Genomic DNA, 11,386 nt, shown 5'->3' with positions numbered 1-11,386 from the left:
TGTGCTGGGCACCGCCATCAAACATATAATGCCTTTTTCACAGAGGTAAGGAAAATCCATTAGCAGAATTAAGCTCTGCTTCGAGAGGTGACCTCTCCATGAGCAAAAATGCTCATTCAGTTAAATACAGTTTGCTGACAAATAGTTTATGATGGTGTTGAAGGCCAGCATTGCCATGATTATTTATACTGTGTTATAGTGTATCTGCTACAGACAAACTGCACTGCCGGTCCTTCAAGCCTTATTTCTCAAAATGAAATGTTCACTCAGCAGCCAAGCTTGTTTTCTTAATTAATAACATTTAAAGTGACAGAAGCTTAGTTTCTCCCTACAACTTTTCTGTCCATACTATTTACACTGCAGAGATTCATTGACTTCTTTCAGTCAGTACCAGTTAAACATAACCTAACATTACTGAGGTTTGCTGTTCCTTGAGTTTTTTTCTAATACTTCGGTTACACTGGTTGTGTTTTAATCAGATAGGAAATCAGCAGAGTCTGGAGGAGGCAGAAGAACTGAAACCTGAGAGAGTCAGTGTGTTACAGCAAGCCAGGCACAGTCAGCGTGCTCTGTGGTGGCTCCGAAATCTACCTGCTCTATGCTGACAGCCGAATTTTCATAGTGTGGGCTTTGCTCAGGTTTACATCTGCACTTCTGTAGTTTTAAGTAGCTCAGGCTGCGCAATCTCAGACATGCACTGACGTAACGAGGAGCAGAATCTGATTTGCAAATTAAACTTAACAGTGAAACCAAAATAATGACTCCATAGTGGAGTCATTAACGTCATTCAAAAGCCTTTAGTGTGCTATGAGTAAAATTTGGGCTGTTCTGCTTCTGTGCTCGTTCAATATCGTCAGAAGAAATGAGCCAATCTGAAGGAAATAAGAAGTGATATATTTTTTAAAACCAGAATACTAAATGTTAATCTTTTATTTTGAAAATCTGCTTTTGCTAAATAGGTGAACATATTATAAAAACAAATAGCTGTAGATTTACCTATCTATATATACATTCTGTACAGGCATGGGCTTGCTTCTTGACCTTTTGCAGTGATTTAAGGTTCTGGCAAGACCGCATTACTGAAATACAGCGAGAAAGGCTGTGTTTCAGTAAGGACCAAAGCTGTTGGGCCTTTCCAAGCAGAATAAGGTCTTAAAAGTACCAGAAATCCTTCATGAAACCATGCTCCCAAACTTACCTTTTAAGGAAGTTTATGGTGATTCAGATAAGACTGGAAAGAATTTCCCAACTTTCAAGCACTTACCCATTTCTATAAACAAACCTAACACCTAAACTTTTGATAAATTACTCAAAGGTTTACGCACTGCACACTACAATACATCGAGATGCAATGCCGATGTATTCTGCAGTTAGGGTCTGGTAAAGGCAGCGGGGGGAAATTAAGATGTGCTGCAGTGATTTCATGACCTGAACCATAGTTACTCATTTTGGTGTATCCCGTGGTATTTCTACCACAGTGTCTAACCGCACGGCTATGATTCAGCTGGGAAAATAGAGGGTTTGTTTGCAGTGACATTTTGGGTAGCCTTAAAGCTGTCTTCCACCAGCCTCAGCTGCATGAGCTCATTCACAGCCTGCCTCGGCATTTGCAATACAGCTGTTCACCGTATGCGTCCTGACCCTCGAGTGGATCCCCTATTTCACTTAGCCCTGCTTCTCTTTCTAGGCTTGTCTTTGTCGATCAAAATTAGAGAAGTGAAACATAATACAATGATGTTATAACTTAATAAGAATGAAAAAGGCAGGAAATCAGAGCTAGGGTTTGTCTGATTGTTCCTGGTGGAGGGGTTCTGGCTTTGGGGGGTTACAGGCGGACTGGGACACTAGCGCCTTATGTCTTCAGTATTGCTACCTTCCCAGGCTTGGGCAGAAATCTGCTTAAGGTTTTTAGTGAGCTGATGAGCATGAGGTTGATGATGATCTTAAAACTGATGCTTAATTTCAGTTCAGACTGGGAGTCCTTACTGACTAATTTGGGAAGGGAGGGAGGGAAGGTTGTAATTAATCAGTCTGAAGGCAGTGAAACATTTCATGAGGGCCACACTTGAAAGGTGTGATCATAAATCAAGGCTTAGCTTTGCAGAGCCATCCCTGCACCCCGGGCAGGTGAGTGGGTACTTGACTGGCTCCAGCTCCGAAGGCAAAGCACTGCGCGACATCTTTACCTGGCTGCTGGGCTCGAATGGTCGTGTTCTGCAGTGCCTCCAGGATCACATCCTCCTGTGCAGGGCGGCTTAGGCACCATACTCAAACTACATATGTTAAAGGATGGTGCGTACGCATGAGGAAGAAACCTTTTAACCCTGTGGCAAGTCCCTGCTTTGGAGTACCTATTCTGCAATAGGATCAAAGATGTTGTGTAACGTGGTGTTTGGTGGCCATTTGACAAATATTAAAGTGTGCTTGCTAGAGAAGTGATTTGCTAGGAAGGCAGATGGAATTCCTGCTAATAGTGTCAAATACACTTTCAGCTAGGCACTCTTCTGAGGGGAAAAATAAATCCCAAGTGAAGATTACAGGGGTTTTTCAAAGGATGGCCCAACCCGTTAACATCCATTCAGCTACTGATGCTTTTATCTTCTGCAGAAGGAGCTTTAAAGCAAGCAGGCAAAGAGGCAGAAAGGAGAAGAAGAGACAAAAACTGTCAACAGTCCAAATGCTCCTAACGCTTATGCAATGTGTATGGTGCTAATTGCCTTTTTTGCTTCCAAGCCAGCTCATCATCTTCTTCGTTTGAGGTTTTCCACAGATCAATGTAAAACAATTTTCTGTAAATCCCAAGCGTAACAAAAATAATCCCTTTATTGGTTAGCACTTAATTACGGATCACCACTTCAATTCTAAACAGAAAAAAATGACTGTAACCTGTAGGGGAAAAAAAAAGCACATCCTACATCCAATCTACTTAAGAGCCACTGAAGTACATAGGTAGATCTGGGAACGTATTCTGCTGGTAATTAAAAGTCAGTTTGGCAATCGCTGGATGAAAGTCTCTGTGCTTGTCAACTTCAAAATGGGCTGAGATCACACTGAAGATTACTTACTGTTAAGTAAACTCAGGTTAGCTGTGTCCTTCTGCCCCGGAGGACGAGGCACTGTGGCAATACAGACAAGAAGAAAGATGCTTCCCTCATGGGAGATACTGAATAAGTAACTAATTCATAATATAAAAATATATTAATAAAATCTTGATATTCAATGCCTGATTCCAGAAACTGAGTTGCTGCTGGATGTTTTGAGCACCTCGCAATCAGAAAAAGTATGTGGCAAATTCTTTCCTGCTGTGACTCTAGCAAGCCCATTGGTTTCAGCAAAGCCAGGCTGGCTTACGCTACGTATATTTATAACTATATGGGACCTCCTCAAGCTATGAGATGGGCTATCACAAGGCTGATATACTCTGACCCTTTTTTGAGCGTGTCCAGCTCCATTTTAAAAGCAGTTTGTTTTTTTACCACTGCTGTTTTTTTACGGCGAGCAAATTTACTGTGAAAATTGCTGGAAGGCGTTAAATATGGACCTCCACACTACCACTCTGACAGACGCTTCAGTAACAGCACAGCCACACTCTGATATTGCTTAAATGTTACTTGTTCTTTTTTGTACTCTGATCTAATTCTTGTTTCCCCTTAATGGTCAAATAACATCGGTCTAATTAAAATCAGGCAAATATTTTGTGTCATGTGTAATAGGTAATATAAAGTACATATGTGATGATTCAACTGAACCTCTGAGCTTTGGATAAAGAAAAGTTTTCATCTGGGATTAACTTCCCAGTAGACGGAGAGCAATGGCTGTTGCCAGTCCTGTCGGAGCTCTGATAGATGCTGCACGGGTAGCGCTGGCCTTTCTATAGGAATTATTCAAGCACAGCGAACTCAAGATTTTATTCTTTTATTTTTTTGGTGGCTTTCATTTGCATGGGAAAATTATCCTCGATGATAACAGAAGAAGATAGAACAACAGCAAATTTGTGTGATACTTCTGTGAGAGTGTCCCAATCTAATCTCCGCTTGGTTATGGTAGTTGGATTAGTATGAAACATTAGCAAATTGCATCTCTGGCCTCACAAAGCCAAACACAAATATTTAACCTGGCAAAGGATTTTTCAGTAACAATCCCCCAAAAGTCTAAGACAAAGTAGGCCTTAAAATACTTTCAAACTGATAAAATACTCGTGTGCCAGGCTTCAGCCACTGTTCGAGAATAGCAGAAAGGCATTCTCTCCAGCCAGGGATATCTATTCAGAAACAGAGATGTAAGTGTTGTAGTCCCTTATGAATGTTGAGAAAGAGCCCACCTAAATTCCTACTTTTTCTCTTCAGAATTCGAGAAGTGACAAGTAAACGCAGGTAATTTTCTATAGCTCTGGCTATGTCCAGTGTACCCAAGTTTTAAAACAGTGCAGTGAGAGGAGATGGCTCAGTCAGTCAGTGGCCAGCCACCGGAGGAAGGGGTAAAGCGAGAGCTATTTTACTGCTGAAAGAACGATATTAATATTCCTATTCCTATTCCCTCCAAGGTTTATGACTCTGTAAATTGCAGCATAAAACTATAAATCCTTTCCCCTTGTTTTCCAAACTTATGTATCAATGGTGTTTTTCCTGTTCTGTTTTTAAATAGCTGTTTGCTGCTATTTCTGTTTTTCTTGGTTTATTAAACAGAATCATCTGCAAAACACAATGACAGCACTTAAAAAACCTTAGAAAATACACACACACAAACACACTCTTATATGTATTGGCAGGTTATAACAAATACGTGGAACTCATTCTCAGAGGTTATTACTGATATAAAGGATCTGACAGGAATTGAGAAAGTTTAGGCATTTATGTAAATTCAATCTGAATTATGCAGGATTAAAAAGTAGTGTAGGATTAAAAAGAGCAAAATAGAACTCTTCATGCTTTGTGGCATAAACCAAGCATTAATTCACAGTGCTTTCCCTGGGGACCTTTTTTCCTGCTTGTATTCTCTTTTTGAGACCTCTCCCACTGGCTGTTATCTGAGAGAAAGGGTAAAGTGGATCACTACTCAGAATCACTATGGAAATTTCTATGCTTATGTTTAAGATGTTTCTGCCACTCTCCACTCTCCTGACTTGGATGAGAGTGGGAGAGCCTACATCAGAAATCAGCACTAGCAAAAGTTCCCAGAGTCCAGTCCCATTCACTGCAATTCCTAAGGCACTGGGTTTTTTATTAGGAATTGAAAAACACTAGTTTAATGTTAGAGGGAGGAATTATTTCCTTAGATTCTTGGGGGGGGAGGGGGTGTCTTTCAAAAATTTAGACAGCTAAGCTGTTAAAAAAAAATCAGTACTAGGAAATAAAACCTTTAGCTTTCCTTAATTGGAATAATTTGCATAGACAGTATTTGGCAACTCCAAAGAGAATTAATTGTGATTTTCTTTGATGGCATGTTTTCTTCTCCCCTAAAACTGTGCCCTGCATGTGGACTCTATTCTCAGTCACCTCCCATTCCTGCTTTGCTGGCTGGGGAGGGATGCGAGTCAGGCAGCGCAGCACCATCCCCTCACCAAAAAGCCCTCCGACACCCCTGGCAGAGAGAAGACAGCCCCTCTGCAGTCCTCGCTCCAGCCAGCCCTCACCCCAACAAGGGCATGCAGTCAGGAGCACCCGTAACTTGGTCTCCGCAGACTCGGGTACACCTTCACCTCCAGCAGCTCTGGGTACCACTAGCGCCACAGCCTGAAGCAGACCCCTCAAGGCAATACTGATTTTCGTGAATGGGTCTCCTCCTCTCAAGTTCCTCGTCCACTTGCCCTAGAGCACTTGTACCAGCACAGCAAAGGAGACGGCTGGGTGCAAACAAATGGCAGGGACTTTGCTGTGAACTGCATGAGCCCTCCAATAGCTTCAGGCTAAACACATTCCAAAGCAGCAGAGAAATATAGTCACCAAGAGCCCAGTTCTGTAAAGGCAAACATCTCTTTTTATTAAAAACTATGGACTTTTAACCCACCCTGAACAGAGTTTTGAAAGTTTCATTTGTCTTGCAGGGACTGTAAATTGCATGGGTTTGTATTTAGCCAAGGCTCCAGTCCTTAATTCCCAATATACCTGAAATCATGCTCACATGACCAGTCACTCCAGTCCTAATAAGACACGCGGATTTTTTCTTATGTCCAGTCAGGAACTGCTGTTTCAGCACACCTCTCCCTATCTCCTCAGCCTGTGCCTCCCACCCATCCACCCCCACATGGTTGCTAATTGCATCTTCATTGAATTTTTGTTTCTTTTTACCTGGACTAATTGCACAGTCATTGAGTTGGAGCGAGAAGCTGAGTAGCCAAGCAGCTCAGTAGTGAGAGTGTTTTCCCAGGAGGATGGAATCATTGAATCCAAGGCCTGCTCCAATGTATTTTGAACACTAAAAAAACAAATAATCATTGGAGTAAGGAATCGAAACCTAGATCTGCCCTCCAGATGTGACACCTGCTTTATAGAGCTGCACTCCATCCTCTGCTTGCATAATTAAGTCCATGTAAAGTGGAAGGGCCTTTTTCTATCCCAAATTCCAATGGCTCAGTGTGAAAGCACTGCTGCCGGATAAACCCTTGGTGCTAAGCTTAGAGGGCTCTGGGAAGAGTATTGCGACGCGCGGTTTGTGGTGGCCGGTGACGTACAGGGTCAGCTGACCCCTGAAAACATGTCACCGATTGTGCCGTCGCAGCTGACTGCGAAGGACCAGATCTGAAGGGCTGGGTGGGGACTTCCAGTCCTGTGTTACCAAAATCGGGGGGTCTAGGAAAGAAGAAGGGTAAATTTATCTAGGTGTTTCCATAGGCTAGATGGGAGCTTCTCGGTTAATGGGGGAAAGGGAAAGTGGGCACAGCTACCTGATTTTTCTGAAAGGAAAAATACCCACCTTGGCTTTATTCACCCCTCTAAGAGCCAGCCTAAGCCTATGAATTGTAACAGGATGGAAATATCTTTGCACCTGAATGAATAAAGGATTTCGAGTCCTGGACAGATGTCAGGATGCTCAAGTACTGGAATGTGGCATGGCCAAATTTAAAACCAGTCTATGCAGTTAGGCGTAGACAGACATGAATTCTTCTGCTGATACTTAGAGCTAGCTGAACCCCTGCCCCGGCGGTAGGGGTGCCTTGTGTCAGTGTCTTGTGTCACAAGCCTTGTGTCAGTGGTGTGCCTGAGTTGATGTCAGAGAAGGGGACATGCTATCCCAGGCACCGCACTCACGTCTGGCTCTTAACGTCGGAACTGGCCACATGGAGCCAGTTTTGAGCTCAGGCAGAGCAAGGCTGGGCTTGTGTGCACAGAGGCAGCACCTCTCGGCGTGGGGACTCTCCCTACACCCTGGACGGGCATAGCCTGGTGCCGGGGGCTCCTGGGGGTCCCGAGGGAGGTGTAGCCTGAGCTGGTTAGTGGATTGCCACTTGCAAGGCTTTTCAAGGTCTGCATATGGTGAGGAGATATTGACGGGCCAAAGGAATACAGCTGTGCAAGCGCCAGGCAGGGAGTTTCTGAGAACAGAGTTCTGGGGTTGGCAGCGATGAGGTGCCTCACTTCGCATGCAGGACTTTTTCAAAACATCTATAAAAGCGATATCAGAGCAAGGTAGATGCTACAAGCAATCGAAGGCAGTTGTGTCTTTTTGAGGCCTTGCTGCTAAGGAGAGCAGCATAAACACTGAATGGTAGCTTGCTTCCAGTTTCTGTCTTCTCTTTTAGTGCTGTCCAGGTATGCATGGCTTATCTGAGGAAGCGGTGGGTCAGATTCCTTTACAAGCAGGATCTGGCAGGTTAAAAAATGAACCCTTCCCAGGGAAACTCCCTTTGCAGCAATTGTCTGTTGCAGGGAGAGGACCTACCTGCAGCCCATCAGCATGGGAGGTGTTGGTGAAGACCAGTGGCTCTTCAGTTGGTGAAGTGGCTCTTCAGTTGGTGAAGACCAGTGGCTCTTCAGTTGGTGAAGTGGCTCTTCAGTTGGTGAAGACCAGTGGCTCTTCAGTTGGTGAAGTGGCTCTTCAGTTGGTGAAGACCAGTGGCTCTTCTTTCTCAGCGTGAGAAAACCACACCGCCATGGAGGTGACAGAGCTGAGCCAGGAGGACCTTGGAAGGGCAATGCTCGTGCTTAGGCTTTTGTAAGGCGTGAAGCATTTTTAAAAATTATTATTAGTATAATTATTACTACTACTATAATATCTTTTGCTTTTCTCCACATGAGGAATTTTCTTGAACTCCAGCATTTTTTTCTCCTCTTTTCTTTCCCCTTTTTCAGAATTTCTTTTTGTTTCTTGTAACAGATTAATAGAAAAGGATTTTTACCTCTGTAATTTGGACAAGGGGATAGTTGAAAGGGAACATAATTCTAGGCTTGCATGGTGGTTGACATAAGCTAAGCTTGTTTTTAATCTGAGTTACTAAGGTTGGTGTGTCTATCAGTCCAAACAAAAGAGCTGATAAGGCACTATACTTAAATAACTCACTAGGATAGTAGTTTACAAGCATATATCTTGCTGTCTTTCCTTCTGACAGCTATAAATAACAGACAACCTTCTTCTTCAAATTCAACTAGGCTTTTAAAAATCATGCGGGTTTTATGTCTGATGCTGCATATTGCAGTTCATCTCACTTTATATCTTTACAGTAAATCTAATGACTGACTTGGATTAGAATTAAGCATTTCAATTCTCTGGAAATTTAGCTGTCATTCAGAGTTGTAGATGGGGACCATACCTGTCTAACCCTCCTGTAGTAACCGATTTTAGCAGCTGAACTATTCCTGTTTGATCCCAGCCCCATTTCTCCCTGCAGAGACAGGGAGGGGGGAAGCGCTGTGTATATGTGACTCACGGGCAGTTTCTCTTGTGTTTCTGCCGATCTCATGGAGTGAGTTAGATGCATCAGACACTTGCTTCAAAGTCAGCACCTTGAGGCATGTCTGAGGAATAAGTCTGTGGAGGCAGAAAAGTGCAAGGCTTGCTTTGACTACTGTTGCAGCAGCAGTACTGGCTGTATCTAATCTGCTGTTAAGGGCTATTGTAGTTGCAGTTGCCAGCACTGTTATTGCCTAGCTGGGAGAGAGCTAAACCATCCAAATGCTGTTTGGGTAGAGAAAGTAGTGAAAAACTAAACCCAAGAAAATGTTTGGCTGCCTTTCCTGTTGCAAATAGCATTGCCAGTCTGAGATAGAGGACTTCTCTAGAGGAAGGAAACTAAATGTTTACTGATGCTGATTAGTTTCTGAGAAGATTAAAGAAACCTGTTTATACATGGGCTGGTGGTGATATCATTTTGTCTGATGTCTGGGAAGAATGAAGACTTCTTTACTTTGCTTATTCAGACGTTAAGGTCTGAGAGGTGAACAGAGAAGGCACCGCACTGCCTCATCACATCAGTCAGAAAGTTCACAAAAAAGGCACAAGGCCACATAGTCTAGATTCAACAAGAACAGCTGACTTCAAAAGCTCTTATTTGTCACTCTCTTTTCAGGCAGGAGCCTTTGAGCAAACTTGTGTAACGTGCCTGCTGGGCAGAGCAAGGGAGCAGAAAGCCGTGCTCTGCAATGCCTGGTGTGCTGCTGTCTGTCTGCTCCCCTCCCATTCCTAATCCACCAGGCTGCTGGGGAAGGGGTTTTAAAACCAGTTCTTTACAGCGGGACAGCTGTTCTTCCCCAGGAGACAGTGGCTGAGCTGGCAGAGCAGCTTGCTGAGGAGCAGGAGGGTCCCCGAGGCGAGCGAGGTGTGTGCCTCCTACCCAGACCTCCCTCGAGCGCTCCTGGGTGAGCGGACACAGGGCAGGCGGCTTGCGGAAATAATAATACCATTTCTTAGAGTAGGTATAAAAATCTGGGAGAGTCTTAAGGTCCATATTTATAAAGAGCTAAAGTTTGTGTTTTACCCAGGAGAGTGAAGGCAGACATAAGAAGGGCTGCAATAGGTAAGGCTTAGGTGCTCAAGGTGAGGTTTTGATTAGCTCGGTACCAGGTCAGAGCCTGGCATCACTTGCTTTCTGGAGCTGAGAGCCAGATGCACTGCTCAACGCTACGGGACACAGGACCACCCTGAAAGTGCTGGGAGGCAGTGGTCGCAGCGTGGGTGAGAGGAGACCCCAGCAGATACAGGGAGGAATGAGAATTTGTGGATATGGTAGACTGCAAAATGGAGTCTGGTGGTGAGATTTTAAAATTGACTTGCTATTTAGTATTTACAGATGCTGGGGGCAATTAGATGGCTCTGGTTTGCTCAGAAGGTAGAGTTAGTGTTTCAACACTCAAAGTGTCAAACCAATATGAAATCCTAGCCAATACTGATGCAATAAATCACTGATCAATAGAAACTGGAGAAGTTCAAGAAAGTGTTTAAGAGCACCAAGTACCATCTCCTTTGAAGTGGATGTTGTCCCAAACAACCTGAAGAAGGCTAGACTGGGTCGTGATTAAAACTGAAGATGCTCCTCCTACAAACCTAATCCCAAAGAATATGATTTTTGCTGTTGTGTACAAGGGGAAATGTTTTTCCCACCCGGTTGGGGTCAGAAGAAGATTGTTATTCTGTAAAGTAGAATCTACTTTGGTTTTCTAAGTCTTACTGAAGTCAGGTTTGCTTGGTGTCTGTATTACACAGGTTACCTTTCAAAACCGTAGCACGAAATCTGGAATGGAAATGCAAATCACTGTTCTGGGGACCCCTAACAATCTAAGACACACTCTACCCCCTATGCCTGTCTGTAATATCTCCTTTTTTACATGATCATGTAATACTCTTTCATGTAGCATCCTGTTCAGCAGCTCTCCTTTATGAATTCGGGTAAGCAATAGCATGAAGAGAGCATAATAACCTATCAGATACGGAAAATGCAGTGTCAGGATCTAGGAAATTTGAGACATAAGAATTGGATTTGGAGGGGAAAAAGGTGATCGAAGGAAGCCTAGGGCCTGAATGCTTTTAAAATGCTGGCTTGATGTCTACTGCACTCTTAATTAAATCCTGATCCCTTCTAGCCTTATGCATATGGTTAAGTGTCACTGAAGCCAAAGGGATTTAAGAAGAGTGTGTTCAGCACAGGACTTCTAGCATTGCTCAAATTGCTGCCCAAGTTGCTTAAGTTACATGTTATTAGTATAGATCTGAAGAATTACATATTTCAATAGTTTCATTATTTTATAGGGTTCTTCAGTGTCATGATGAAATTTATATCCTGTCACAGGAAAACACCTTATTCAAACTGACACCTTCCATGTCCAATGGAGTGTAGATATGGGAGGGAGTAAATGAAGAATGAGAAAGTTTCTCTCTTCTTTTTTTTTGTTGTTTTTTTGTTACTACAGAATCAAGAACATACTGAGCACTTAAAGAAAAAGTCCAGCGCTAGCTT

General features: G+C 43.3%; 1 long non-coding RNA gene across 1 annotated transcript in view; it reads left to right on the top strand.

Moving 5' to 3' along the window:
* The first annotated feature begins 12 nt into the window (after positions 1–12).
* The window catches only part of LOC140651974 (uncharacterized), a 29,221-nt gene continuing 17,847 nt past the window's right edge, over positions 13–11,386 (top strand). The window contains exon 1 of the long non-coding RNA XR_012042611.1: positions 13–45. This is a non-coding gene — a long non-coding RNA (uncharacterized lncRNA). The remainder of the gene's footprint in view (positions 46–11,386) is intronic.

This window comes from Ciconia boyciana, chromosome 5 (assembly GCF_034638445.1).
Source record: "Ciconia boyciana chromosome 5, ASM3463844v1, whole genome shotgun sequence".
NCBI classification, from domain to species: domain Eukaryota; kingdom Metazoa; phylum Chordata; class Aves; order Ciconiiformes; family Ciconiidae; genus Ciconia; species Ciconia boyciana.
Note: the sequence above shows the minus strand (reverse complement) of the source record. Positions and strands in the feature narration are given on the sequence as shown.